Below are 6,584 nucleotides of genomic sequence, written 5' to 3'. Positions count from 1 at the left end.
GTGCCTCATCAGATAGGCGCCGTCCCCGAGTTTCTGTCAAACTTATGTCCTACTTGAAACCGAATTGCACGAAATTGGCGAATATGCACTCATTTGCAAACTAATTCAGTTTTTCGAGAGACTCACGTGGAATCCAGCTGAATCTCTCGTTTGTGATGTTTCAGCTTCAGTCTTAGCTATGGTCGCATTTAAAATGTCACTAAAAAACATTTGAACGGACCCGGTCTACTTTGCTAGTTCAGGGAGTCGAGCGAACGCCGCAGTTTTTTCGACGTTCTACAAAAAATCACTGTGGGAACGGTCGCTCTAGGAAGAATTCAGTGGCACATGGTTACATGAACGAAGTGTTCTGATCATACTTCAAGTTTTCTCAAAGAAACTGAGGTCAGTGCGTATTTTCGTTGACGATTGTTTGGGCCAGATAAGTCCGTGACCATGATATCGTGTAACTGGCAGTGTCTGTCCTTGTGTGAGTGGACCGAATACTCTCGGTGGTTCGTTTTGATACCCTGTTAGCTAAAAGAAAGATTTTCAATACTGACATGCGTGAACTAGTGGACGTACATGTCAAAATCGAATGCTGAGCAACGTCTCAAGGTTCATTATCTTGTGTTCTCACGAGTCCTCATTCCGTTTAGCCGTTACGGATGTAACTGCCGTAGAACAAATCAGACCATACAATAGTCACAGTCTTTGTACGCGGGACCAAGGTTATCCGAAAAACCGATGGCTGTTAGGCTCACTCTGATGTCATTTATAGTGTTCTGGCGGAGCCGATATTAACAAGAGTGTGGCAGTTCGAGTAGTGCTGTGACTTGAGGCGGCGTGTAATGCTACGCTTTGACAACGCTGCAGCTGTTACTCGGCAAATCGTGCTTTTGGCAGGGGTCTTTGTTTCGAGCTGAGCCTAGATGCTTCATTCTTACTGTTAGCAACAATGAAATGATGATCACCAAGTGGAATTCGGCTTAACGACGTGTTGGTATTTTTTTGTTCATTAATACAGGTTGGAGAATCAGCAGAATGGGTTGAACAAACTTTCTTTCGAGGACAAGCTGTTGACCAACCATCCCTTGCATGTTAGCCAGTGTTCTCGTCACAACAGGCGATTTAGTACTGTTAAAGGGAGACTAATGGGAGGTGAAACTTTAAATTCATCATTCTGTGTCCTCTCCCGGAATGGGTGAAATCGCGATGAGTATTATGGAGATCAGAATTGTGCAGCACTTTAGAAATTGATGGGACTGGGCCGCTCAACAGTGTGGCTCTCGGGAATCCTCAGCAAGGGATTCCGTTTGATTTCGTCTCTCTCTTGATTTTCGTAAATCCTTTCTTAATGTACCACATGCGATTTGTTCGAACTTAGTTCGAGTCGATTTCCGGGGAAGGATATTTTGAAGGAATCCACGGTTTTCTATTAGATCCGAATCACTGTTACCGGGAAACTGTCTATTTTTACCAACGCGGGATGGCTCAGTGGTTAGAGTGCGAGTTTACTAGCCGGCAGGTCCGTGGTTCGAACTCGACCTGGCAGTATCCCAGCCGTCGTGACAGCTAGGTGTTGAAGGGTGTTACAGCTGAGTGATTTTCTTCAATGCCACAATGACCTTTCTGTGACCGTCTCATCCAAGAAATATTTGAGTGACCGGAACTGACAAGAGGTATTCCCCGTCTCGTCGCTCCACGTGTCTGTCGGCTTGTTTTACATGTACCGTATCTATCCTATCTTTGTGCCATTCCATCACATTGCTCATCATCAGCCGTTCGTGACCGAATGATTTAGTTTTAAACTGGTAATCGGAGCATCTTTGTTCTGAATGTTGCTGAGTGTTCGCGAGGTGCACCTCTCTGGTGATTCCTGATAAGTATGAAGAGGCTACATAGCGCTATTCGACACAGATTGATCTCCACTGCACAACAAAATCTCTAATGAAGAGGTCCTTAGTCACATACTACTAACGTGGGAATATATCTGGATTTTTTGACTCCATCTTTTAAAATAGGCTTCACCAATACCCATGAAAAGTGGTAGTAGTCGTTCAGTCGTAACACCCTGCTCGGTGTCTAGCTGCCATGCCATCCGAAGGAAGCACGAGGGCTGGGATGCTGCACAAGCCTAGGCAGGATAAGTCGAGATGCAGAGGTCGGACTCGAACGACGGACGTTCCGGTCAGTAAATTCGCGCTCTAACCACTGAGTCACTTCGCCCACCCCTGGAAATCACAGTTTCATCACATTGGAAAACGCTTGCTTTCACATGGCTTCCAGGATATCAATCAGTCCAACTGTGAGGAAGCTTGCAGAATCATCTCGAAGCTATGCGACTATCAGGATAATGTGGATGGTATGTCTAACCGAGTGGAACTGATGCAACCAAGCGGGTATCCAAACCCGAATGAATTCTAATTGGCGCACATGGGGTACACACTAAATGTGTAAATTTGGTCAGCGTGATCTGGCATCAAAACTGGACGTATTCGTTTGTTCCTTGCCGGAACATTAGCAGCTCTCCCAGTGTAGCTCAGCTCCTCTTGACGTGACCTGGCCACGCATTTCTGTGGGCGTCTTACCTCTGCGTGTCACAGTTCTCATCTATGTAATGGATTCGGTCCGTTAACCATTGTGCTATTTAAATCTGCATATATCGTACGACTCTGCCGTCAGTGTTTCGCATTGAAATAACTCATGACCGTGTATGCGAACCGTTTTTGCAATACCCTGTGTTCCCCGAGGCATGTACCACTCGATAAACTGCATCTCTACTACACTTTTTCACTGAACTGGGGAGCTTGAGTTCGCCTAATTGAGATCTCCGTTTTGCCATCTCAGGTTGTACGCCCATAGAAAATAAGAAAGTGTGGCAGCCATCCAAAAACGCGGTCACCAGCCTGTAAACCTGAGCCATCCACCTCGAACCCCAGTCCTCAACTTTGTTCCCAATCTCCCGTGCACAGTCTTGGGCTGTCGAGTGTCCAGTAGCTGTACTAATTCAGCAGCAATAATTTCGGAGATCAGACTGTTTTCAAATTAGATGCGCCCGGCACTCGTTCGGTGCCGGGTGCATAAACGTCTTCGCTTTTTATTTTCGAAATGACGCTCCTGCCGGACACGCCAAGTAGATTGGCAGGTTCGACCGGACCAACCATATTACAGCCGTCCGTTCGATGAGTCCGATTTATCCGAACTTGGAAGCGGCGAACGGCGTGTCATTTTCTAATAGAATTAGTTTGGCCTTGGGAGCAATTTTCTTACATTTCACAACGTCGTTTATCAGAGGCTGGTTTTGTTGGCTGTAGCGGTTTGTTGTTGGATTAGCAATGTGTCATTTGCGATTACCTTTCAGAGGATTGGATCGTCTGTAACCGGCCAACACTTTGACATAATTACCCAGATTTTACCTAGTATTGTGCTTAACTCTCGTCCTATAAGCAGCCTTGATTTAATCACTCAAAGATGATAAGATTTTCATCTCATGTCATTTCAACCAAAGCAGTAGGAAACGTTTGAACAGCACTTGAGGATGAGTCGTACTGAACTTTTACTATTTAACTGTTAAATCGGTCAGACTCCATTCGTGGCCTCCTAATGAACCATGGAATATACACTTTGGATGCAAATTGTGTACGATATTCATCTAGCTAGAACGGGTAATGTTGTAAAGCTGGCTTCATTTGTTGCGGAGAACCATGTTTCCTTTTTGCGTGTCAACACGAGCTTCGGGATCAAAGGATTTTGTGGAATAAATCGAGAATAGGAAATTATCAAGTGAGAAGAACCAGGTACCATTTTTAACAGGACAATATACAAAGAATGACGTGGTGAATTCCGTGTTCCAATGCGTGTAATTACTGACAGTTAGCTGATTTCTGCTGATGCTTACCGACCACGGTTTTATTCGGAAAGCAGTAAGATGTGGTAGTGACGTGTTTTGTATTATACCTAACGTGATGAGGATCCCAAAACCAAAAAAAGATATCAGACATTGAATTTCGAATGGCAACCTACACGGTTTGTTTGGCGGAGTATAAGAACTAATGGAAAACAGCAAGACTGTTTCATTTAGTGTCGCGATCTTCTTTTGATGGTAAACTGTTCAGACTAGATGTGGGTGCTACATGTGATCTTCCAAACTAAAGTTACGAAAATACCTGCCTTCAAATATCACTTGTTTTAGCTGGATTTCGATGCTACACTCTGACTGAATGCTGGATAAATTTTCCTTAGAACTCTCACCATCCTAAAGACAGTTCGAATTCAAATGTCTCTCCTTGATGCACTCAATGTATGCTCGAGTTTTAGTCAACTAATTTAGCAACTTCAACTGGAAGGAAAAACACTATGCTTACTAATAGTATGCTGCTTGCACTTCGTTTAAAAAACTTTAACCTCAAAATGAATCTTGTGGTTATATTTTGAACTTGGATTATTACTTTACGAGAGGTACACGAATTTGCAAATCAATTTGGTTCTCACGAGAGACTCAACTGAATCTCTCGTTTGTGATATTACTGTTATGTTATGAGTAATGATTTCCAAACTTCATGGGGTTATTCCGGCAGCACGCATGATCAAGTTAGCTTTGAATCCTACCTCATATGTCCTGCTTTGATCTCGGTGCTTCAACCGCTTCAGTGATGTGATATGTTCATGACCGCTTGAGCACGTCACAGCAGCTGATGACCAGGACAGGACGAGTCATAACTTTGGTGGTTTCATTTTATTTTGCGAGCAGTTAATCAAATGAAACGATTTCTCCTCGTGTAAATCATCAAAATTGCCACGTTTCTCGCTTTTCGGTGTTAGCTGATCGAAATAACAAGTCGCGGGCCGTGTAATGTTACTTTTCTTCTCCAAATAACTAAATTACAACCACAACATTCCTGGGTGCTCATCTTTCTTCCGTGGTTGTGCGGTCGACCGGGATCACATCTCATTCAAGAACTTTTCAACGCGGAGTTCCACATTGTTTTTTTCATGCAGTGTTAAACTTGAATGTCACTAAGTGAGACTTTTGACTATCAGGATGTACCACTTCAAGGCTAAACCAAGGATAGTTTTTATGCCCAGTTCTAATAAACTCTGCTCAGTCATGTAATAATGGAACAGTGCTTCCCAAGAATGCTCAAATGTACATTCACTTGCGCTGTACAGCAGCTTCTTCAACAGAAACGAAAATCTTGTTTGTGAGAGGGGGGCCCATTTCAGATAATTAAAATGGTAAAAGGTTTACACTGACAGTTGAATTTCCTCAAAATTTGATATCTAGTTGTGAGTTCATGTACTATGGTAAATGTGTCATGCAGAAGGTGTTGCAGGATGCTGGTAGTTCCGGTGGATTCATCAGTTACTGACCTTTCCACAGGTTTGCAACCCATTCGTCACCAGTTGAGGGAACATTGGCAGCAGACTGATGATATGTTTTTTAAATACAAAGCGTTCACAGACAACTTGCCAAGCTCGATAAACAAGCCAACCACTTACTACAATGTCCCTTCAAAACCCGAGTGTTTACACCTGTCAGTAAAAAATGGCTGTCAAACCGCAAACTCTTGCCTCATGACCAATGGGATACTACGGGTCCATAGTTTGTTGGTCCTGCTGCGATAAAATTTCATGGTGAATTGTGACTAAACGATTTAAAGATATCACGATGGAAGCAACATGAAATAAACGTCTGCACCCATGCTTTATTCATATTGCGCTACCGGCTTAAATCTCGTGAAAGACTGGAAAGTGGTGTTAGCTTGACCATGTTTCGTGATTGTACATTGATCGATGCGTGTGCGGGGGAGGGAGGTGATAAACATAGTAAGGCTGAAAAGCGATTGGATTGGATAGTCTAGTGGCATGTACTGGCTCCATATTGAGGAACAAAATAAACCCTACTGCCATAATCAAGGGTGTTGCATTTGTGGAAAATCGGTGCTTGCGCTGGAGGTTGGATTTAGACCATGGTCCAACCCCAGTCCCGTTTAAGCGCTCCAGTTGAATGCTGTATCACGAGGCGGGCCAGTTTAATCGAGCGATTCAAGTAGTTGAAGTTTCCCTACCCATCCTCTGATGATTTTGTTTTGATCTGCTGTTATGAGCACACCTCCTCCACCAGCTTGTCTGTGGTTGACGTACGGTGATTAGTTTTTTTTTTACCTCATCAGTGAATTTTGTCATGCAGAGCAGCAATTATTACCGAGGCTTGTGAATACCAGCCGCTACTTTCTTTCACGTTGCAGTAGATGAACGACCAAATATAACATTTATACGCCATTGGCGGTATAATCCGACGTGACTGTCACAACTGCAACGTTACTGTAGGAGTTTAACGCACCTTTCGTAACTAACTTTACTTATCTAATCCTAACGTCGCTCACGTTCCAGGCGTCTGAACTGCGCCTAGTAGGTGAAGTTTATTCGTACGGACATAAGGAGTTTCCTGGTAACCTGATCGTAACTCGTATGGCTTACGCTATAACAGAATTGTTTGCCGATGTACGGCGCACGTAGACTAATCGATTAATCCATTTTGTTAAATCACCTGGTTTATTCTTTGCATTACTATTAGCGGTTATTATTATGAGACGGAATAT

Source organism: Opisthorchis viverrini (assembly GCF_000715545.1).
Source record: "Opisthorchis viverrini unplaced genomic scaffold opera_v5_184, whole genome shotgun sequence".
Classification (NCBI taxonomy): domain Eukaryota; kingdom Metazoa; phylum Platyhelminthes; class Trematoda; order Opisthorchiida; family Opisthorchiidae; genus Opisthorchis; species Opisthorchis viverrini.
This window is presented reverse-complemented; position numbering follows the sequence as displayed.